General features: G+C 40.7%; 1 long non-coding RNA gene across 1 annotated transcript in view; it reads left to right on the forward strand.

Moving 5' to 3' along the window:
• The window catches only part of LOC121680944, a 52,135-nt gene that overhangs the window by 26,853 nt on the left and 307 nt on the right, over positions 1-24,975 (forward strand). The window contains exon 3 of the long non-coding RNA XR_006021876.1: positions 11,510-11,616. This is a non-coding gene — a long non-coding RNA (uncharacterized LOC121680944). The remainder of the gene's footprint in view (positions 1-11,509; positions 11,617-24,975) is intronic.

Here is a 24,975-nt window from a genome sequence, read left to right on the forward strand (position 1 = left end):
TAAACATATGTGGCTATACTGTATTTTTAACTGAGCAGAAAAAAAATGGAAGAAATTAATGGAAGGGGCAGGTCGAGTAATGTCCATAAATATGTTTTATGATACAAATGCAATTGTTATCATATACTAATTAAGGGTAATGCCTGCCCCATAATTCTGTTCACCTATGCAATTTTCCTTTTATGAAAGCAATTTGTTTTTCAGATTTGTGTGGTTTGTAAATATTAGTTTACTAACTGTTGCTCCCCTGTGGTCTGTAAGCTCCCTGTTGCAGAAATATGACAGCATGGTATTACAACTATGGAGCTTGTCCATATTTGGAGAGCCACTAATCAAACCATGCAGTGCAGTGTGCACAGGGCCCTTATTCAAAAAGCATTTTATCTTATACCACAAGGAGTACTAAATCACACTAAAAGATTTAGCTAGTCAGTTTTTCAAATTTGTGTTGTTTGTAAGTAAATATTAGTTCAAATGTTATACCCCTTTGATCTGTAGCTCCCTGTTACAGAAATATGACAGCATGGCATGACAGCATGGCATTTCAACTATGGAGCTAGAGGCTGGTAGCACTTGAGCCACCAATTAAATCACGCAGTGGGCAGTGTGTCCAGGCCTCTAGAGGGCATACAAGAAACCTGTCACTATAGTCGCTTCACTTTAGGAATGCTGCCCTAAAATTTAGCCTACTTGTTCTACCAGTGCCAAAACACATGTGACACATGCCCAGTGGTTAAAGTGGGATTTGGCAGGTGGGGGAACCCTAAAATCCAGTGTCGGTGCAACGGGGAGAAATGGCACACCGTTGGACATCATCTTGTGTTGTGGTGTATCAATAGTTTTTGGACAAGAATTACTAGCTCCTTGGTCACCTCTGTAGGGTACAAGTGAAAATGTAATTCATTTATTTTAACAATATCATCGCGCTATATTGTTGTTGGTAGGCCTATGAAATAATATATTTATTATTAATGTATCTGGGGTGGCGGAACTATGCCACAATAATAACTAACCCTTACTAAGAAAAATTCACAAAGCATTTTAACCCTAAAAGTAGTCTGGGACAGTATAAAGTCGAGAGTAGGCCTAGCCTACTCCTAACTCACTAAGACCTAGGCTATTCACAAACAATCCTAGCAAGCCGCTTTGTGGCATTTCACGTCGGCATGTTTTGAAATGAACATATGCGGTTACAGGAGCGATGGAATAGCCTAATTGTAGGCCTACGTTGTAACTAAGGGATGCAATAATATAAAGCCACCAACAAACTAGTAGGCTATTGCATGTAGGCTAAAGTTACAGAGCCCTAGAGGGGTCATCGCAAAATGTTTTGCATGTTGAGAGAATGTGCGCTCGTTTTACTAAATTGTGCTCTCATTTAACTAAATTGTGCTCTCGTTTAACTATATTGTGCACTCGTTTTACTAAATCGTACGCTCGTTTTACTAAATTGTGCGCTCGCTTTACTAAATCGTGTGCACAATTTACTATATTGTGCTCTCGTTTTACTATAGTGTGAGCTCATTTTACTAAATTGAGCTCTCATTTTAAGCATAGTAAAACGAGGGCACAATTTATTAAACGAGTGCACTATTTACTAAAACGAGCGCACGATTTACTAAAACGAGGGCACGATTTATTAAAACAAGAGCACAATTTGTGAACATGGTTATAGAACATTGTGTGCACGATCTACTTAAACGTGGCCACAATTTGTAAAACGTGCACTCAATATTGTCTTGACACATGTAAACATGAGCACGTTATTCGAGATCTCGATCTACTAAAACGCACCCACGAATAATTAAAACGTGGGCTCGAAGAAATGAAATTGTGTGCACAAAAACGTAGTGTGGTGTCAAGGGGTATCCCCGGGAATGATGTCGGGAGGTGTGTTGCTTGTAGTGACGTAGAGGGAATCTCATTGATTGCAGTGCACCTGGATATAGCCCCGTTAGGTAGGCTGTAGGTGGGAGAGCAGATGATTGTGTGTGTTTGCACAGGCCCCTTGCCATCATCGTCCAGCTGAATGTTTGCCGAAGTTTTGAGTGTTTGTTGAGGTCCAAGTGTATGCAGAGCTGTGGTGTTTATCGCGAACGGTGTGAGCTGGGCTAGGCCTACATAGCCTGAGAAGCTGAGCATCGTGAACGCCACTGTTTATGTCTCCCGTTTCATAGTCAGTATCAAAGCTTACCTCGTGTGCATCATATATTGGTGTGCGAGTGGGTTATATGGTGAGGCCCATCGGGCGCTAGAGGGAACCTTATTGCATTGGGTGGGTATTAGGCTACCACTAATACGCAGTAGCCAGTGGCGTAACAAACCAATGGTGGGCCCAGGTGCAAGTGCGCTCCGCGGGCCCCATACCTACATCCTTTGGCCCAGGATGAATTAGCTCTGATACATGCAATACACATTAAGGGTGACTTCAATTGTTTATGCAAAGGGCCTGAGGCACCGAAGTAGTTTAGTAGTTACAGATTACAATTTCAAATAAAAAACACACGACTACATAGGATCCATTACATGTGAAAACATTAAAAATAATTTTATTAACAGCCTGCAGGCCAGGGTAATCTAATATTACTGCATTAACATCAACTCGCATGGAATTATGGGAACACTCAGGGCCAGATGTACGTACATTTGCGAACGTAGCGTTATCAGCGCCATGGACACACCGCAGATTGCGAACGCTGTCAGACCCAAGTTTCCGTCGTATTTATCAATCGTTCAATCCTTAGTGTAAACTGTGCCTTTCTCTGTCCTTCTCCGCCCATAAACTCAATTTACGAACGTCCACAACTGAATGGCAGCGCCTACAAGCGCAGTTGAATGAAGTTAACTGATGACAACATTAAAAAGAATCAAACGTTTAGCGATCATGAAATAATACCATACATGATAAGATGTCAACAAGCAGGGAGATAATGAAGATCAGTAGTTCTACTCAAACTACTTGTGCACGTAGGCTATGGAAGATTGGTCAAATCTAGCAAGTAGGAAAGTTTAAGTGAATGACGTGAAAGTGAAAGTAAGACATGCGAAAGGCCAACGAAAGTTAAGGTTGCTTTTGGTAGTACAAATACTTTCACCACAAAAACTGGTGTTCTAAATAGCGATTCTGTTGTCTTTGAAAGGTTCTCTTATTGACGCATTGAACTGCAATGTGGATTAACACCTGCTTTTACAAGGCGGAAGTATTTAGGCGCAGAATAGACGTGCGCTTTCAGGAGCAGTCTTTGTACATACCGCGGAATACATAACTAGGCGTTCTTTACTCTTCCCCTCCCATCTTTTTACGCTAAACTCCCACTTTCCCCTGGATCCTCCCATGAATGCATATGCATGACATGACAATCGCAATCTGCCACTTTCAGCTCCCGCGACAGGCAGTTTGCGCTTTTACATCATTGCGGCCTGTTTGTACATACCTCGCAATGATTTTACACGCACATTGCGAAACAAATACGCCTGAAATGGGCGCAAAAGCGTTAGTACATCTGGCCCTCAATGCGCTCAATGCGCCTTTTCAACCCTCTGCTGAAACTGCAAGCGTAGATTGCTTGCTTATAAACTCGCACTGCGCAGAAACAAAACTTGATGTAGCCTAACTTATTTAACCGTGCAGAAACCAAATAAAATCATTCATATGCATACAATCCTCAATATGCGTGAATTAGGCCATTAGAAAAAGGCCATCTTACGAGCCTATCGTTGTGCAAAATCGTCAACGATGTTCCCAATATTTAATGCTCTGGCTCTCGTATTTTCAATGGACAGGATAGTTAACCCACTGAGCCTCTCCTGCCCCATGCTGCTCCTTAGGTATAGGTCTTAATAAGTTTGAGTTTGGAAAAAGATCGCTCAGCTGTTGCAACAGTCAAAGGCAATGTCAGAAACAACATGAGAGCAGTACACCCTTTCCCCTTGCTCTTTACGCTCCTGCCGCTTCTTGCAGCCGCTCTTGTGTTTGAAGGGCATTTTGGTCGGAACGATGACTGAAATGTGCAGCCACCATCCATTCAAAAAATCACAACAAATCACTTAGCCTACCCAGAAATCCTTGCTCCATCTCAGTAGAAAGAAAGATACTCTGGCGAAACAGTATGACACGACAAGATGGTAATTTGATTTAGCCGTTTTTATTTGATAGTTTGATTCTTAATGGTGAAGTTCTAAAAAAAAAAAAAAAGGAGGCAGGGCGGGGGTAGCGACGGGCCCCGGGAGGTCACGGGCCCTGGTGCGACTGCACTTGCTGCACCTGCTATAGTTACGCCACTGGCAGTAGCCTATTTGTACCAACAATAGGTCTACGTGTTGTAATTGTTTGGGAGCTTGTCGCTGTGAAGTGCTTCGATTGCCTTCTAGACCTCACAGTTAACGTAGGCTTTAGTCAACAATCCAGGAGGTAGTGGAAACCGGTCATTACAACAGAGCCCGAGTAGCCTAGTAGAATTTCCCCATTATGGGTCTCCATAGCTGGCGGTTGACACCACAGGTGCCCCTGCTACAAAGAGTAGTCGCTATAAACCATCCTGACCACCTAAGGCTTTAATTAGCTGCCTACGGTTATCACATTACCAATATGAACTGTTGCAGACAGCTGTAGGCCTAGTCCATGCCAAGGTAAGACGAAGTTGCCACCACAGCACAGCGAGCGGTGAGAAAATGTCTCACTAAATGAAAATGAATTACTAAATGTGAGCACGAAATACATAGCCTATTTCGAGAGCTCAATTTAGGCCTACAACGGGGTCACGTTGTATTAATTCGAGGGCTCAATTCAAGGAAAACGTGCTCACGTTTTATTAATTCGAGGGCTCAATTAAAGGAAAACGTTCTCACAAATTATCACAACCAGAAAAAATATCACTTAAAGTGAGCTCTTCCGGGCTCCGTATAAAGTAAATGTAGCGTCAAATTAAATTGTTTATCCTCTTTGCCATAGGCGGAGTTTGACATTCGAGCCAGGGGCGGCAGACAAAAAAATAATAATAGGCCTAATTGTAGATGCTGAGACCTGGGGCCTATTGCACAAAAGCAGAATTAAGACATCCGGGATAAGTTACTGAGCTGCGCTCAATGAATCCAAAACAAGAGCGTAGGCCTACAGGCTTAATTGGTTGCACAAAGACCAAGCCAGGATGAGCAGACACAGATTCATCAAGCCAGGTGAAACCTATCCTGGATAAGTGCGCGCTCACGGCTCCCTCAAATAGACCCCGCCACTGATCACAGATTCACTGATTCACCATGGCAACTAGCGGCTTCATTGCTTCTTCTACGGTGTGAAGTGGGTAGCGATAGCCTTTTCACAACAGCAACACACAGCAACACCTCTGTTTAGGAGAATATTGCAGCTAGTGCCGCGACCACCACGCACGAAATGGTTAGGCACTCCCGTGACGTCATATTGTCGCATGACAGGTCAGGAATGGTGAGTATGTAAGAGTTAATTAATGATCACAAACGTTTAAATAATGACAGTGGGTCTAGGTATATGTGATAACAATGTGTAGTGGGCAGTGGAATAACTATTGGTTTCTGTTTGTGGTGACTGCTGACTGAGATAAGGGATGAGATTAAATAGATCCTGGAATTTAGCCTGGTCTGGAGCAACATAACATATCCTGCTGCCCCCATCCCGCTTTTGTGCAACTGGATCACGGATAAATTGAGCCAGGATAACCAAGATATTCCATCTTAATCCCTTATCCTAGTTTTGTGCAATAGGCCCCTGGCCTACCACTTGAGGAACACAGTATGAGCACATATGGAAAAAACAAACATGATAAATAAAGTTATATATATACTGTATAATTACATTGTAACAATTTAACAATTCGTCCTTATGAAATCCAATGCAGCACGGTTGTCTTGAAACGCAATAGACAGTGTCGCCTAGCAGTTGAAAACATTCAGGGTTTAGCCCATAGAGTCTGGTTGCTGCTCACTTTTGATAAATTAATCTACCGCATCTAGCCTCATTTGCGCCACATTGATTGAATATTTTGTACAGTCATATTTTGTCAATTAAAGAATGTAATGACCTGTTGCCATCTTGACATTTCTGTTTGCTATAAACAAACTATAGCCTAGTGCTGTGTTTGTGGAACGTTAAACCTCCGACGCCTCAAGAGTGCTGCTGGCATGCGAGCCAGCAGAGTGGAGTTTTAAATAACAAGATGCATCGGTTCATGTACCTATGCTTAGCTTAAGGAGACCAAGTCATTGAAAACTCAAATTCGATTCTACAAAGGCAAAGTAAGTAAACTCCAAACTGTAGGCTATTGAGTGCAGGGCAGACCTAAATCATTGCGAGAACTCCAAGAATCAAAGGAAGTGTTCATCTACAGTCTGATGCCAAACGCAGAAACGAAGCGCAATCACGCCATTACGTTAAGACATGTTAAGAAAAAAATATTCACAATTTGCTGTAATCCAATGACACAAAAAAGTAATCCACAGCGATCAGTAGGCCTAAAAAGGGTCATGGTGTATCTAGCCAGGCCTACGCGCGTCACATTTACCAGCCAGTTTCAAACAGGTGAACAAGGCTTCGCCACTTTGCTGTTTAAACAAAGTGGAATAAAAAGTCCAAAACTACACACAACGCAAAATCAATTAGGCTAGTAAGATGACAGGACATTTATATACATGGCATTTAGGCAACCGTTATTGCAACATTGGCACGGCAAGATGTCCATACTAGTGCAACAGTAATTTTCATTTTTTGCGTCCTGCATGCCTCATCAGGTTGGCCGTAATGTCGCTTTCGATATGAAGGATCGTAAGAGAAGAATACCTGGCTGCTCCCATCATCAACCGCAGCCCGTTCCTTATATTGTTGTTTTGTGTTATTTAAATTATTTTTAAAATATCTGGTAATGCCAGACGTATTTCACTAATTTTTGAAACAATGCCATTACCCGTTTCCACCAGAGGGGGCAGTGCTCCCCCTGCCCCCCCACTAACTCCGCGTATGCTCTTTGCGAATGTACAGTCTACGTGTTTTGACACAGATTCATTTAATAATACATGATGCAAAGACACCGTATATGTCCAAATATAAAATGAGTTTTTTCTCTCAAAATATGTCGTCTTCGCAGCCTAGAAAAAAACTCCTCGAAAAACAGGAAAACCCCCTAGATGGCGCCGTATTGATATTTTGTAAGTGAGCAGCAATTCTTCACAAGTGTCACAAGCCTGAATGATGGAGAGACCAATAGATCATCTTTAACAAAGTGGTTCAAAAGTAGCCTAGTTAAAAACAATTGAGAAGAAACTTTAATGGAAAAAATCATTTAATTAACCCAGCCCAAAGACCGTCTTAAAAATGTAAACAGACAGTCATATAGGCCTAATCAAAATGCATGGTCCTAAAAGTGCCCTCTTCCAACAGATTGATAGGAGATTGTTAGAATATGAGACTGGAAAGCATTATAACATAGTGCTACATAGCCTACTAGAGCCGTCATAGGCTACAGCTGAAGGCTTTGAAGGTAGCTATAAAGAACTAAACAAGTGTTTTTTTCCCGATGCCAACAACTGTCACTGTTTCTAGAAACTGCTTGGGCAAACTGCGGCCCGCGGGCCGGATCTCCCGCCAAGCACTTTAATCCGGCCCCCAAGCATTTAATTTGGTTATCAGGCTGCTTGCTATTTTTTCCCTGCGATAGACAACGTTGGTTAGCTTTACTGCAAACTGCTTTTCACTCTTCTTGAAGAATCTTTACAATGTCAATGTCAAAACATCATGTTACATAGAGATGATAGGCCTACTCTTTGTTATCTCCTTTGCAGCTGATCTAACTTGAACTATATGCTACTCTTGGGAACGCGTCTGAGCGCTCACGAGAGGGAGAGAAAGTGGCATTTTCCAGATGGGTTGTCATTGTTAATAATTTATATCTCCTTCGAAACTTTTAAAAGCAAATCATGAAGGCAACAGGCTCCTGATGAAATATCTTGTTCCACCTTAACAATCTTTGGTAACAACAGAAAAAAACAAAACTCTCCCTAGCCATTGAACCTTACAGTAAAAGTTGTGAAATTTGGCACATTGATTCGGTACAGTCCTATGATTCAGTTCACCAAGTTTCATGTCTGCACCTCAAGTGCTCTAGCCCAACCAATGTGTCAAATGTTGGATTACATCTATGTGCGTAATGAGCGAACCGTAGGCTACACCACATTTTGAACATTGAGGTATATTTGGAATCCTTGGATGAGTCAATATCCACCATGATGGACCTTCCGTCATATTGGATTTCATCAAAAACACAAAAACACACATCAAAAAAAACTTGGCACAGATGACCAAGCCGCACAAAAGTTATTCCTTTATAAATTGATATTCGAAAGCATTTGCCCGTGAGAGCCAATCGAAATCCACCGCCAAACAGGAAGTGAACAATATCTCAGGAAGGCTTTCACGTATTAAGACCAAACTTAGTACATGGACTTTAGGAGGAGGCTCAATGAATTTGGTAAATTTTGACCATTATGTGGCACTATAATCAAAGGAAGAAGGCGGATATCTCAGCAACGCTTTCGCCGCTTTTGACACAGAACTTGGTACATGGATTAAAGCGATGGTTCGGAGTAATTTCACTCTAGGGTCCTTTGCACCATGACCCCGAGCCAAACACCCTCCCAGAACCTTTTTTCCCTTGGTCGAACCCTGGTCGAGTAGCGCTGTCAGAAACTAATGACGTTCTACTGTCGTGTTGGAACCAACTTTTATCTTGTAAATTACCCCACTAATAATGCCCTGAATGGTACGAAACTTCTGCAGTAGTACAACTATGACCTTTAGTCCAACAACGAGGCATTAGAAAGTTTGTAACTGCACCAGGAGTTTATTTAAATAAGACTTGCCTGATTATCTGCTACTATACCGTTGCTTCAACGTTTCTTCCGTGATTTGGGAAAAGCCTGTAAAATTCCTTTTGACCAAGGGGGCAGGCAAACGTTCGGAGAGCATAGACACTATGGCGGATCTGAGGCTAAATAGTAGACCAGTTCCACCTAGCCATCCCATTGAACCCCATTCAATTTGGCGCCACTTTGACATCAAATAACGTTACAGCTGAAGCGTTTTAAGCCTTTATATGAACTTTTTCTATTTTCAGAGTAATACAACATTGTGTGATTGGCGTCATAACCTCGTAACTGACTTACCGGCTGAGTAATAAACTTTTTCCCGAAATCAATGCAACATGTAATTTAAGTAATGAGCATGCGACCAGAGCGGATGAAAGTGTCACACAGAAGCAAAATAACTGTATTCTCTGGATAAGAACGAAAGCATCGGAGCTTTGATGGCAAGAATCAAGAAACTCCAAGGCACTCTCTATTGAAAAAGTTAAAAACCAAGGCACTCTCTATTGAAAAAGTTAAAAAGCTTTTTAACTTTTTCAATAGAGAGTGCCTTGGAGTTTCTTGATTCTTGGCATTTAGTTTCCCATCCGAAGAGCACCTCTGACTTACTGTAACCAAACTTTAGAGCCCAAGAAGCGCTCCTCTACCCCCATTCTTTGTTGAAAGTTTTGATGGATTGACAGTAGGCTGTGAATGTGCCGAGTGCTGTTTATATGAAATCACATTTATCTAAAAACAACTAGGACATTTAGAACAGTAATGTAGACGTGGTGGTAACGAAGTAAGGGGCTACATACCCAATCTCTCTGTGCAGCTATCACAAGAGTTACACGAGTCAGACTACGTGCCTACGTTACTACGTCCCCTGAGCCTACGCAGAAAGCGTCGACCAACAGGAAACGGTTTAAATTTCCTTCACCCGCCTCGACTGACGTCTACATGATGACTGTCCATATCTTTTACTGTCTATGGTTTTGACCACTAGGGGGATGCTGTAATCACAGGAAGTAGGCTCATATCTCAGCAACGTTTTCACATATAGAAACCAAACTTGGTATTTGGAGTTGGGACCCCATCCCGAGGACACACAATATATTTGATGAGCTTTGACCATTAGGCGCGCTAGAGTTTTTATTTGACTCATATCTCAGCAACGGTTTTATGTATCGAAACCAAACTTGGTTTATGGACTTGGGACCCCATTCTGAGGACGCACAATACATTTGGTGCACTTTGACCACTAGGGGCGCTATAATTAGCAAGACTTCCTTGTATTGACACCAAACTTGGTATGTGGACTGGTGAACCCATGAGAATAACTTGTGGTGTACCCCCAGGCTTGATAGTAGGTGTCGTTGTGTAAACGACATGCCAGCTGCAGTCAAATGTATGTTGTTATTGTATGCCGATGACTCCTCACTACTAGTGTCCTGAAAAGACATCTATCAAATTGAAGACACTCTCAGTGGAGAGCTGAAAAAAAGAGTGGCTGATAGACAATAGACTGTCATTGCACCTAAAGAAAATCTGAGTGCATTTTATTTGCCACCAGACATAAGCTACAAAAAGCACCTGGGCTAAAAGTCACATGTAATGAAAGTGAAATTGAAGCAAGGGATACTGTTACATATCTAGATATTACACTGGACCAGACACTGTCAGGATATTCTATTGCAGAGAAATTACTGAACAAGAGTGCCTGCAAACTGAAATTCGTATATCGTCATACAAGGCAGTTTGACTTCAAAGTAAAAAAACTCCTCGTCTCAGCACTTATACAGTGTCATTTTGACTATGCATGTTCAGCATGGCACAGTGGCCTGACGATGAAAATGAAAAATAAGATGCAGGTTACGCATAACAATATTATCCGCTTCATGCTGTCTAAACCCTCCATGTATCATGTTGGAATTCATGACTTGTCTGCAAAGCTTAGGGTAGAGTTCTGCCTGTAAAGCTTAGGGTTGAAGAACTTAAACTAACTGATAAAAATAACTAGTGGAGTCAAGAGGATGTCAAGTTGAACCTGAGTATGAGTGTGTAATAAGAGGAGCCTTAAAAATGATGGGCATGTCAACAGTGCTCTATATATGCCACTCACTGTGCATGCCAAGCAATTTACCCTTAAAGACCAAGGGAGCAAGAGCATGTACTGAAGATTAACCTGCAATTTTACAAACATACCAGAGAGGCCACATTTAAGGACCTGTTTGCTTATTATTGCAGCTTGTTGGCTGGCCAATAGCTAGACTCACTTGTGAAATCCAAATCAGTAGGCCAAATGTGAATGACTATTTTGTGAAAAATATATTGTTCTATACATATATACTAATATACATATTAGCCTTATAACCTTCCTCCTGTAGTGTTTCAGTTAGGTTTGGTGTCAGATAGGGAAATATTTGTTTCAGACATTGATTTCACCACTGTAAGGTGATATATTCAACTTCCTCCATGTAATTCACTTAGAGCATAGTGCAGTGATATCTCTACAGATACCATTGTGACCAGCAGCGTAAATGTAAAACTTTTGTGAATGTAAATGTATAACTTCCAAACAGAAATCCTGACAAATTATTGACGAAAACAACAACAACATCATTTAAAGGTTCTTCTTTCACAGGATGTTCTGACATACCTGCCGCTGACCTGTAGCTATGGTAGCCACGCTCTTGTTCCCCTCGACCACCTTGAGGCTGTAGTGTTGCTACTTCACCCTCACTGACTAAGGTAATAATGTCCACATCCCACAGTATATTGCAGATGGTCACACATGTTATAAATGCATCACTTAGTTCTGGAGAAGTTCCTTTTTTTTTGCCAAATTAGCAACCCTTTAGTTACACCTTTGCTCCAGAAAAGTACACTCCGTTCAACTGATGTGAAAAACAATATTCAAATTTCCCTTCTTCCCTTTCATTAAACTCTTTTGATGTTAATGTAAATGTAATCTTTATTGATTTCATTGTAAGTCACTTTGGACAAAAGTGTTTGCTATGTATATCTATAAACAAAAAAAGGGCCTATTCTGGATTGGATACTTATGTAAATTAAATATTTTATTCTTTTATTTTTTATACATTTGCAAAACACTCCAAACACCTGTTTTTTGTCGAGTATTGTGTGTCAATTGAGGGGACAAATGAATTGAATCCATTTTAAGATGAGTCTGAAACATAACAAAATGTGAAACTTGAAAGGGCATGATAACTTTCCGGTTGCACTGTAAGTATCAGAAATGAAACAAAATCCAAGTTCCATTCTGAGCAGGTTTCATATAATCCAAATGCATATCTCAGTAAGCAACTGGTGCTGAGTTTCAGACCACGCTCATATTCATTCATAAATGCTCTTTACAGTATGCATGTATAATGTATTATAAAATGTATCCTGTGGGTCTTAAGTGACAAAACAGATAGACAGTCCTCGCCTCCTCTCCAGTCTCTACAGCACATGAGTTGCCTTTGATGTGTGGAATCACAGACAACATCTGAACCAGCAAGTTGTAATGTACAGTAGGGTGTTAATGTGTCTATTTGACATATGTGTACTTATACTGTACATACATATGTATAAATTCCTGAGATGAACCACCATTTTGCAAATTAGAGCTCACATTTCACATTTCTCTACTTCCCATAAAATCCTATTTTGTTTTTTTCCGTTTTATGCACAATTATATTCTGTTAGCTAGACAAAAAAACGAGTACAGTAATCATTGTCAATGAATTACTGGGCTAAGACTGAGAGGCGGACATGAGGGATATTTCAATGGTCCTCTGCCATATTTACAAAACATCTAAACATTTTGACTTGCAGTGCTTACACAATGTCAAAGGGACAATGCATTTTGGGAGCACTGGCTATTTATATGAGAAAGAAATTTAGTTTTGACACGAGTGAACTGTTTTTGGAGAGATATGAGCTCTTGCAGGTGAACCATGGTGTTGTGCTGAACCATCCAGGGGCTCGTTTAGGAACGTTGTTTGCGTTGTTTGTTTGCGTCGCAACCTAGGTAGTTCGCTCAGTTGTTCTTGGATTTTGTGTTTCTAGAAAAGGAAGTTCAAACTCTCAATTGTGAACAAGGACGCAAAGTTTGGTCGTTTGAACTACTGCCCCTGAGCAGTCGCAGTTGTGTCGTTCCTTGGTAGTTCCAGTTGGTGTCCTAAGCGCCTAACCAAAAATCACAACTGCCTAACCAAAAATTGCGAAGTGGATGTTTATCTTGTCACTCAAGGATTGATCTATCCTGTAGCTTTATTTTGATTAAGAGACTGAATCCCCTACTTGGCTCATTCTTGCTAATTATGTTAATTCGAGTATTGCCTTGCTTTTTGATAAGCTAGTATTATAATCTTCACAGACTCTTAAAATTAGCACAGTGATAAATGGTGTAGTAGTGGCTAAAGCAGGTGACTTGTTATCCCAGCTTTGTAGGTTCAATTTTCTTATGATGTGAGATTGTCCTCTTGCTTCTCGCTACCTGCTACCTAGCCAACAGCCAGCATATGTTCATTTAGCAAAAGTAGGAACCAAGTAGGTTACATAACAACAAACCAGCCTTGGCAGACACACATGCATTGCAGACATGGCCGTTGGAAATGCAAACAAAGACCAATCAAAATAGGCCATGATGATGCTGCCAACAAAGTTTCCAGACAAACAGCCCTTGCCATCAGTACGGTGTTCATTTTAGGACATCCTCAGACTCAGGTGTCAGACTCAGAAAAACATCGGTCATCTTCAGACAAAACAGCCTCAGCGTCAGAAAAACCTCTGTCATCTTCAGACAAAACTGCATCAGCGTCAGAAAAACTTCTGTCATCTTCAGACAAAACTGCCTCAGCGTCAGAAAAACCAGACTCAGGTGTCAGACTCAGAAAAACATCTGTCATCTTCAGACAAAACTGCCTCAGCATAAGAAAAACCTCTGTCATCCTCAGATAAAACTGCTTCAAACCAAACTGCCTCAGAAAAAGTGGAGTCAGGTCTCAGAAAAAACGCTGTCAGAAAAAGTGGAGTCAGGTCTCAGAAAATCAGGTCTCAGAAAAAACGCTGTCAGAAAAAGTGGAGTCAGGTCTCAGAAAAAACGCTGTCAGAAAAAGTGGAGTCAGGTCTCAGAAAATCACGTCTCAGAAAAAACGCTGTCAGAAAAAACAGAGTCAGACGAAAAAGTCTCAAATGAAAAGTTATTGTGGGGACAGAAGAAGACGACGGATACAGAACGGTGAGTTTAATATTATGCTTAATACGTTATTCTGTCACTGGCAGGGTAGGAATTTCACGACGGCCGTGGTAGCCCCTTGCGTTGGCCGTGAAGCCCCTTTGAAAATCATAGGTTTACAGGCCACGGTGGCCTTGGTGCCCCCTTCTTTCAATATTCTGCTTTGTGTCCTACTAATAGCGATTTTTATTTAGCCTGCAGCCTGTCAAAATAATCTTAGCATTCACAGCGCAAATTAATTTAGTCTTTTACGCAGTGGAGAAAGTGACATCGCAAGAAAGTGCGTCCAAATTCACCCATTGTTCTCAGTTGAACTACTCGCGAAGTAGCCTATTCATCACACAGACATCACAAGTGATGTCACATGAAAGAGCTTTTTCTCAGCTTTTAAACATGTTAGGCCGATAATTGCTGTGTTGAACGGTTCGCGAGAAAGGTAAATAATATAATTCAATTTAATCATACATTCTACTGAAGGTTTTGCGTCCATGATCTCCCTACCCATTCATCTCGGTGGAATACTTTACGAACCCTTCTTTTAACACATGACAAACCACATATCAGCAGACCTTACCGAACATAAAGGTGTAAAGCAGTCCCCTGTACAGTTAGCCGTTCCAGAGTAATCCAGTTTTGAATTTGCAGTAAATTTCGACATGCATTGATGTCTCCAAATTTAGGCTTTAAGTTTTACAATGTGTTTAAATTGTTCCACATGATTTCATAACGGGCCAAATACAAAATAAATGTTACAAATATCGCCTAGATATTGGTAAATCAGAGGACAGCTGACTAAGAGTTTGTGAAAGTAGCCTGATCACAAAGACCTGATTTTCTGAGACCTGACTCCACTTTTTCTGACAGCGTTTTTTCTGAGACCTGACTCCTTAGAGATGTTTTTCTGAGGCAGTTTGGTTTGAAGCAGTTTTATCTGAGGATGACAGAGGTTTTTCTTACGCTGAGGCAGTTTTGTCTGAAGATGACAGAAGTTTTTCTGAAGCTGAGGCAGTTTTGTCTGAAAATGACAGATGTTTTTCTGAGTCTGACACCTGAGTCTGGTTTTTCTGACGCTGATGCAGTTTTGTCTGAAGATGACAGAGGTTTTTCTGACGCTGAGGCAGTTTTGTCTGAAGATGACCGATGTTTTTCTGAGTCTGAGGATGTCCTAAAATGAACACCGTACATCAGCCCCATGTAAGTGCTAGAGAGTAACCGTCCTTACTGTCTTAAATACACAGTGCCACTGTCGGTTCAGACCTCCAGGGAGCCTCCAAAATCCTGCCCTCCTACCTGAACTCAGAGGGCCAAAATGCAACTTTTTTAAGCCTTTTACAGTCACAACTCACACCCCAAGTGCTCCAATACAATTACCCCACCCCATTTCGGATGACTATGGAAGTTACCAAATAAAGTTGTTTGCCCCATAAAGAAACATAGATAGATACAGTAGATAGATAGATAGATAGATACTTTATTGAACCCCAAGGGGAAATTCAAGAAATTCAGTAAAGGGCTAGGGGAAAGTAATTGCGTGTAGTAATGTATGTGAATCACCTTCATATAAATGCCCAGTTTTAGGGTCTGGGTTGCTTGCGTTTGATGCTTGCTGTTGTCTACATATCTGGTTGTGCTAGTGGCTGAGGCTGACTGTTCTTCGCCTGTGTCTTTAATATACTTGCCCAAGCTACTGGACTGGCTCCCCCTGATTCCCTTCAATATTTTGTCAAAAGTAGACTATTTAAACTATCATTTTCATATTTCATATAGGCCTAATTTAGCCTATGTGCATCTATTGTCCAGTATGCAGCACCGCAAATCAAAGTTAGCTACATTTAGCATACATTCAGTTGTAGGCCTATCTAAACCAGTAAAGTTTGACTGATTTACTTGTTATAGTAATGCATGGGTCACAGATTAGTTAACTGAATAGTTTAGATGGGTCCTTGCATGTTTCTGCTGCTGAAAAACTTCTAGTGTCAACAGCATGTTTATTTATTTATTTATAAAAAATGTAACCTTTCGCCCGCACTATTTTTGACATTAAACAGAGAAACGAACACAAGTTTACCTTGCTGTTCCCGCTGTTCATTCTCATGAAGTTTCTTCTTCCGTTTCTCATGCCCTGGAGGAGGGATGGGCAATTTTGATGATAGCGAGGGCACAAATATTTTCTTGTTGCTGTCAGAGGGCCAGATGTGACCACCATATGGGATAAGTAGGACATCAGGAATCAATTAAATATTCAATAAGAAAATTAAATATATGTATATGTCTGTATTTGTCTTTAAAACAACATGAAATCATTTAATGGTTATGGTTTTAATTTCATAGTCAAATGTAAAATTCCATTACTTTTCCCTCACCAAAATCCTGAATTTCCATGACCATTAAGGTAAATGAAAAGAGAAAATGGGCATGGGATATGGGATAGCAAAATCAGATTGATATAATGGGATAGCAAAATCAGATTGGCAGATAGCGGACCGCTGGTGGTATGCCGCCGGTGGTGTGCCACTTGTGGTCCGCCGTTGGTCCACCATATCTTAATTTATCTTGTCATGAATATTAAGAAACGTTAATAAAAATGATATATGGAGTATAACTGAGCAAATAAAAAAGATTTTAGACCAATAGTTGCAAAATATCGGGCAATTTGTCTGCAACCTGACAGCGGACTGCCAGAGAACCGATGAGCAAAATGCCGGCGGACTGTCAGCTACAGTATGCCCCCAGTAGTCAGCGCCAGTGGTCCGCCAGCCTCTTGCTATCTGGGCACTCAAGCTAGTAGTAGGCTAGGTTAATGGAAAAAGCTAATAACACAATAAACCAGAGGTCCCCAAACTACGGCCCGCCACCTCATTTTGGGCGGCCCCCCAAAACATGTCCGTAGTATATAGCATCCGGCCCGCACAGGAGTACAACATCGTCAAACTAAAATGTCCGCAATTTCCCCCATTCATTCTCTATGGCGAGTCTTAACAGTACACATGTAATACTCTTTTTTTCCACCGGTGGTTGTTTTGGTGCTGTTTTGCGTGCAAAACCATTCAATTCCATCGAAAACGGAATGAAATGTAGGCCTACCTGCAAACAATGTAAGAGGCCTATGCTGACTGCATCAGTGCTCAAAGTATTTTAAAAGTTTATCAATTAATTGTTAATAACTAACTAACTTCGATTCAAGTCATATTTCTGGGACTTTCTGGGATAATTATTTCTATTTTTTATTCACTCGTTCAAATGTTCATACAAAGAGTTCACAAAGTTCTCATCAGGTGACTGAAAGTTAGAATGGTGGTCATTTCAGACCACTTCAGCACTTCATAAAATTCTCATAGTTTGAGAACTTTAAATTATTTGTAGGATATTCACAACTTGAGCTGTGTATGCAAATACACAGAATTCAGAGTTCACACATTTTTTAATAAAATATACTTTTGGGACTCCCTGCTAATACTTTTGGGAATGCATACTATGCAATGCAATACTAATTTATTAGTATTATTTAATTTTACACTGATATGGCATGATGACAATATAAACACAGCTAACAATGGTATTAAATTGCAATAGCCTATGATTAAATGTAATAGAATATTCAACTAAGGTAGACTGCTGTTGTTCACAGCACTAAGCTATTTATGGTTACTGATATAGAACTACTCCAAGTCTCTGGCCCTTTCTTGGAGCCAGGCATAGTGAGCTGGCCCTCGGAAGAAAAAGTTTGGGGACCACTGCAATAAACAATATAGTATTTGTATTTTGGCAAGTACATTTTAAATTCCCTGATATTCCATGATGTTGCCCCTCCCCCCCCCCCCCCCCCCCACACACATACTGTATATAATTCTCATGTCTGGAATAGAATTTTTTTTAAATGCTATGATATTCCTGAAATTCCATGACTCATGGGAACCCTGTTTTACTTTGAAGTTGGCTCGACAGTGGCTAGCAACTCTAGTGTAGACTAGCCTACTTTTAGTTATCTTTGTGCATGGTGTTGTAGTGGGGACTTAAGTTGGAATCTTTCAAGGTTGATTTTGTTTCTAAGCATAGGCTATAACCAAATGCATAAGTTGACTTTGAATTCTGTGATAAGATGTTTCCCATCTTGCCTGAAAAGTATGATTCTATTGACTGAGTTTTCTTTACAAACCGCTAATACAGGGGTGTCCAAACTGCGGCCCGCCACACACTTTAATCCGGCCTGCCGTGCATTTAATAAATTAGGTCATAGGCCGCTCGCTATTTTTTTCCAGCATAGACAACGTTGTGATTAACTTTATGCTACTGCAAACTGCTTTACAGTGAGTGAGTGTTTACCATGTCAATGTGAAAACAACTTGTTACATCGAGATAGTATCTCCATTGCAGCAGATCTACTCCATTTAATTGGGAATGCATTTGAGCGTGCACAAGAGGGAGAGACTGTGACAGGTTCCAGCTGGCTTGTTATTGTTGATAATTGATATCTCCTTTTTATAAAAAACTTTTAAAAAGAAAATCGCGATGGCAACAGTAGTTCCCACTACTGACCATTTATAAACTGTGAGTCATCGGCACAGCACTAGCCATAGGCTAGTGGAGCTGGCAAAAGAGTGACAGTGCACCATTTATAAATGAATTAAACAACATCAAATGAACAGTATTTCTTAAGAAATTAATTTTCTACAACAAAATTGCTTTGTCATTTAAATTATACAAAACATTATATATATATACACATTATTGTGGTCATATACTGTAGGTTTAGTCAGATTTTTTTTTCTTTTTCACATGGGCAAATTTCCGTCAAGGATTCCCGGGACACTGAAAGACCAGGTTGCACGAAACTTGGTGGGCATGTAGCCCCACATGGATAGCATGGAACCATCGTTTTTCATTTTGATCTGTAGCCCCCCTGCTGGACTGAACCCCCTGAATCTCGAGAACTGTAGGGTCCTAGGGTCCATGTTTCGTGGAATTCCGTGTATGGGGGGCCATACAATAAATTAATTTATGTTACTGTACACCAACTGGCCTGTAGGTGGCCGGCAGGCACGTGCAGAGAAGGGGGGCTACAGGGGCTCTAGCACCTGCCCTTTTGCCCCTTTGATGTCCAAGTGCCCTTTTGACAAGACCCGTTTTTTACTTTTTAAAATTTGTAATACTTCCGCTATTCCGACGTGAATATTCGCTAAAATTTCTCATTAATAGTTTGTGAAATTAGAAATTTACAAAAATAACAATTTTCTGTGTTAATTGAAATGCCTTGTGGCCACCAATCCGTGACGTCATATATTCAGTGAACTCTCAGAAGGTGCACGCAGGCACAGTGCTGCAGGAGACGTTTGGGAGCACGGCAAGGTCACTTGGCAGTTAGCCTATCTGAACATGCAATAGTATTCAGCTTAGAGATAGAGAATAAAATGTTTAAAATTGTTTCATGTTTAATGAAGTAGGTTATCAAACACGTTTTAACTATGTCATGGTCCATCCATTTCAATAACCTGGCAGCTTCTAAAATCTAAGGCTGAACGTTCATAACAATCTGTTTAGGTTACTATGTTATAGTAGCTTAGGTTAGTAGACCTAGTTCATAAAACAGAGTAGGCAAACCTTTTCTAAATCATCATGAGCCGACGACATAGGCTACTGTAGTTGTTTAACTAGTTTGTTAACTACCACAGTCACGAGTTGGGTCGCGATAGTCTGTCATTTTTAAAAAGTGGGTCCCCAGAAAAAAAGTTTGAGAAACACTGAACTAATCCAACTCCACACGTCGTTCTCTGTTTACAGTAGGCTACATTATGCGTCATTTCACTCAGTGGCCACACGCACAGCACGTGAATCTGCAAGACACCAGCTTGCTAATGGTGGTAGTTCACTGTGATAAACATTAAAATTATAGCCTGACCAGAATAGGCAATAACATATTTGCTGCCGCTAGGGTGTGTCTAGATTTCTAGGCTATTAAAATTAGCTTTGAATTTAATCAATAAGATGTAGCCTTATAGCCTATGATCTCTGTGTAGCCTAATGAAAACTGAAAAGACCTATCTGTTTGTGCCCTGGCTACAGAGGCCTACAGTACATGCACTCCTATTGAATTAATCAAAATTAAGTTTTAAATAAAGTTAACACGTTTTCTGAAAATGTTGTTCCATGTGCCCTTTTTTAAAATTTGAGCCCCTGCCCCTTCAAAGGTCTCTGCACGCCCCTGGTGGCCGGACACAGTTTTCTGTGAATATCTCGAGAACCGTAGGGCCTAGGAGGACCACCTTTTTTTGTATGTTGGTCTTAAGGGGTCATGTCAACCCATCCCATTACCACTTATTTCATGTATAGCGCCACCTAGTTAAAATTAAAAAGCAAAAAATGTGGTGTTGTAATCACAATATCTCTGGCTGACTTGGTCAAAACTGCACGAAATTGAAAGTGTAGGATCGTTATGACACCCTCCGAATGCATGCCAAGTTTCATGGACTTTCGTTCATGGGGGGCCATACAATAAATTAACTTATGTGTACATTTAGTGACCGTACACCAACAGAGTTTTCTGTGAATATCTTGAGAACTGTAGGGCCTAGGATGACCAATTTTTTGCGTATGTTTGCTTCCAGGGGTCATGTTAACCCATTCCATATGCACACATGTGCATAAATAGATATTCACACACACACACACACAGATACATTCACAGTAATCATACGTACACACACAGAAGACATATGTACGCATGCATGCACATGCACACACACAGGCACACACACACACACAAACATAAACACAGGGATTAAAGTATTCCAGCACTGTGCCGGATTTACGGCGTTCAGCGTTTGGCTGCTAAAAAAAAATCTTATAATAAAGACTTTCTTAAAAATATACATACAATTTTTTAAAAATATATATACACACATTATACACACATTATTTTTTGTTGTGTACCCGGCCAATTTTCAAAACCCAATGTGGCCCTTGAGTCAAAAAGTTTGGACACCCCTGGACTACACTGTCAATATCTAATCAGCATGCCAGCTATTTGAACACACACGGCATAACACCAGAGTTTAAAAGACGTATTTCGAAAAAACTAAAAAACTGCATGTTTTCCTTAAATGTCGATGAAGCCACCAACACGAACATGGAAAAAGTCCTCAATGTCCTCGTTCATTTTTTTGATGAAGATGAGAATAAAGTAAAAACGCAACACCTGGCGAACAGGAAAATGAATATAGCCAATGCCTCAGCACTTATGCTAGAATTAAAAGATGTCCTGCAGTCCTATGGTTTGGGGCTGCCACAGGATGACCACCACCCAGGCACGCACATAAAAAAAAGTTCAGGCTCAGGATTTTTTTTTTACTTTAATCCCTGTAAACACGTACACGCACACAGGCACACAATTCAATAATTTCTCAGAATTATGAACAGGCAAGATGGGGGTGGGGTTGTATCAAATGTTTTTACATGTGAAATCTATGAACTAATCATGTTTTAGTACTTGTTGTCTAGCAGATACCAGTGAGAATTGAGTGTGCATAATGCAATTCAGTGAGACAGTTAGAATCCTATATGCCTTTCACCTTTTGTTTTTAGCCAGCAGCCAGACCAGCAGATACCCCAACTTTGCTGAATTACTGAAGCTAAGCAGGCTTAGTACTTGGATAAGAAACCTCCTTGGAAGAGTAGGATCCTGCTGGAAGCGGTGTTGGTGGCTGGCCAGTAGGTGGCACTCTTCCCAGTGGCCAAAAGCCACCAAACAAATATCCATCCCAATGTCCTATTGCAGTGACAGGGACACTGTACTGCAGGAGATGTTTTCCTTTGCATGAATGTTAAATCGAGGTCCTGACTCACCATGGTTGTTAAAGATCCCATGGCACTTATCGTAAAGAGTAGGTGGTTCCCTGATTTGCTTTATTTATGTACACATACATAAAGACACAAACACGTACGCAGGCTGCACTATGGTTGCGATCACATCAAGCACCAAGCACCAGCACCAAGTCACAGCGGCAAGCTGCAGAGGCAAGCAGACATGTGACTCAAGTCAGACTTTGTGACTTGAGACTTGAGCACCCTTTCTTTCTCCCTCCCTCTTAAACACGTCCATACGTTACAGTCTAGTAGTAACAACAGTAAGGCCTAGCTAACTGCCAGCAATCAACATAAAGTAGCTTACTTCATATGTTAGGCGGCAGTGTTTGATTGATTACTTTTTCAACATTATTGGGTCCCTGGAGGTGTGATAGGTAAGGACAGGTGTAACTTGAACTGTTTGAATATATTTTCATGATTTGATGTAGCCCAGTGTTTCTGAAACTTTTTCAGACAAAGGACTACTTAACCAATAAAAAAGAAATCCATGGACCACCTAGCTAAAAAAAAAGATTAGACCTACTTCAACAGTATATTAGCCTACACAATAGGCCTACTCACTGAACCACCTTATTATTAAACTTTGACTAACGTTTCGATGTTCGTTAGTCAAAAACATCGACACATCGAAACGTTAGTCAAAGTTTAATAATGTTCTGCACCTTTTACTAAAGAATAAAGAAAATTAAGAAGACATCTGAGTTGCACCGGCGTTTCTCCTTCTCTCTAAAATATATGTCCTGGCCTGGTTGCACCGGATTGTCGCCAAACGACAGAAGCGCGGAGAACCCTCCTTTGTTTACCAAAAAGTGTTACTAGTGTGCCCCGCGCTCCCCCACTGCTTGTGAAAGAAGGGGGTGGGGGAGGGGGGCTTAACGTGAAAAAGAGCAGAAACACACACAACATTCAAACTGTTGATAAGATGTGCACTATGGAAACTGGTCTGTAGGCAAACATTGGACAAATAAATGACACTGACTCGCCATATCCTGACAAAAAAACATTGTCTTATTGCCGCAAACTCAGCAATGAAATCATAAGCCAGTTTGCAGGTAGCATAACGTCTTTTTCAATTCATAGAAGGGAGAGCCCAGTCTCTCCTGTGACATTGAGGTGCACAAATAGTTTTTAATAGCCTGTTCAACTTCGAAAAGCTTCACCCGATGCCAGTCACTGATCGCAATTTCAAATTTCGGGAAGCTTCGTTCAATCGTTTTAAGTTTTAAGTGCAGTAGGCCCCCCCTTTGGAATTATTTCTTGAGCCTATTATAAGGTCCAGTGCGTTATGTCCTGGGATTCGGACGTGCTCAAAAAGAAAAGAAAAAACACTTTTTTATAGATGGTTATGAGGAGCAATATGAGTCTGAACTCCGTGTCATTCAGACTCAACCCTCTTGTTGCTTTTATATCTTTTTCGTTGTCGTTTGAACGTCGGCAAGCAGGCATGTTGCGGTTGCAATTTAAGTGATATTTCTACAGTAGGCCTACAACATGCAACATGCTTGTTAGGCTGGGCTACTGTCTTGTACAGGTAAATGTTCAACAATTGCTGGTGTGCAGGCTATAATCAATTAGCTAAATCATTTGTCCAGCTGTTTAAAAAAAAAATCGTGCTACATTTAAAAACGCAAAAGGTGCTTTGATATCTTTTTCGTTTGAACGTCGGCAAGCAGGCATGCTGCGGTTGCAATGAATGAGAATAATTGGTTTTATCTGCGGATTTATTTTTTGCATTATTTTGAATATGACTCACTCCAGTCTCAACAGCACGTCTACTTTTTCCACACGCATCTAAGTTCTAACACACTTCCCCTCTCGCTTTCTCTCTTTCCATCCCTGCGCACGGGGCTTTCTTAAAGGAGCTGCACCATTTTACAACAATTGCATCTACATTACATATTAGAATGTTTTGTCTGTTTAAGTGTAAGCTTAAACTACCGTGATCAATTAAAAGTTCCCGTGCCCCCGCTGAAAGTCTCATGCGCTTATCGTTACACTATCAAATCTATAAGTAACCGTGACAAATAGGGTATATGATGTATAAACTCACGCTATTGTATTATCATATATGTAATGGCTCACTGCGTCATGGAAGCAGTTAAGTCAAGTCGCATCAAAAGTAGTAGTGGCAGAACTCCCAAGTGACACCTTGTGGTTGTTTGTGTCAACTGCAGTTTGTGCCATTTCTGCTGAGAAAATGGGGTGCGTGATTCATGAAGGAACCCGTCCAAACTTAACTGGGACCCACTGTAGTTTATTTACAAGACGATTTATACAGACAGTACCTTAAGGAATTTTACCGTTCGACGCCATCTTGAATTTAGTCACAATAAGATAAAACGATAAAATAATTCGATAAAATAATTCAGTGGAAATGCATGGATTCAGTTGCTTCCGTAGCAGCAACTGGAATCCATGCATTTTCACAGAATTATTTTTGGAATCTGATCCCTTATCATACCTGTTCGTTCGTACTCGTCGCTCGACTTATCGTGACTAAATTCAAGATGGCGTTGAACGGTAAAATTCCTTAAGGAATTTGTAAAATCTTGTAAATAAACTACCAGTGCTTTTTCAAAGTCCTCTATGGGGCATGTCCCATGGGTCCTTGTAAACAGGTAATATGCCCAACTACCAACTTTAAAATAAATTTAGTCGGACTATCTTATCAATAATGCTACCTTTCAGTCATGCCAGCAGCTGCATGTCCTATAAAACAGCCTTAAGTGGAAATATTTGGGTCTGTTCAACATAACTGCACAGACCAGTGAAACTGCTCCCTAACTTGTAGTCTGACCTTCATTCATGAACTTCAAGCATGACATTTAATACAGTGGAAGTCCTAGATAGTCTAGAAGTAGAGCTTGTATAGTATAATTATATATACTCTTTTGATCCTGTGAGGGAAATTTGGTCTCTGCATTTATTCCAATCCGTGAATTAGTGAAACACAAACAGCACACAGTGAGGTGAAGCACACACTAACCCGGAGCAGTGAGCTGCCT

Source organism: Alosa sapidissima, chromosome 13, assembly GCF_018492685.1.
Source record: "Alosa sapidissima isolate fAloSap1 chromosome 13, fAloSap1.pri, whole genome shotgun sequence".
Classification (NCBI taxonomy): Eukaryota; Metazoa; Chordata; class Actinopteri; order Clupeiformes; family Clupeidae; genus Alosa; species Alosa sapidissima.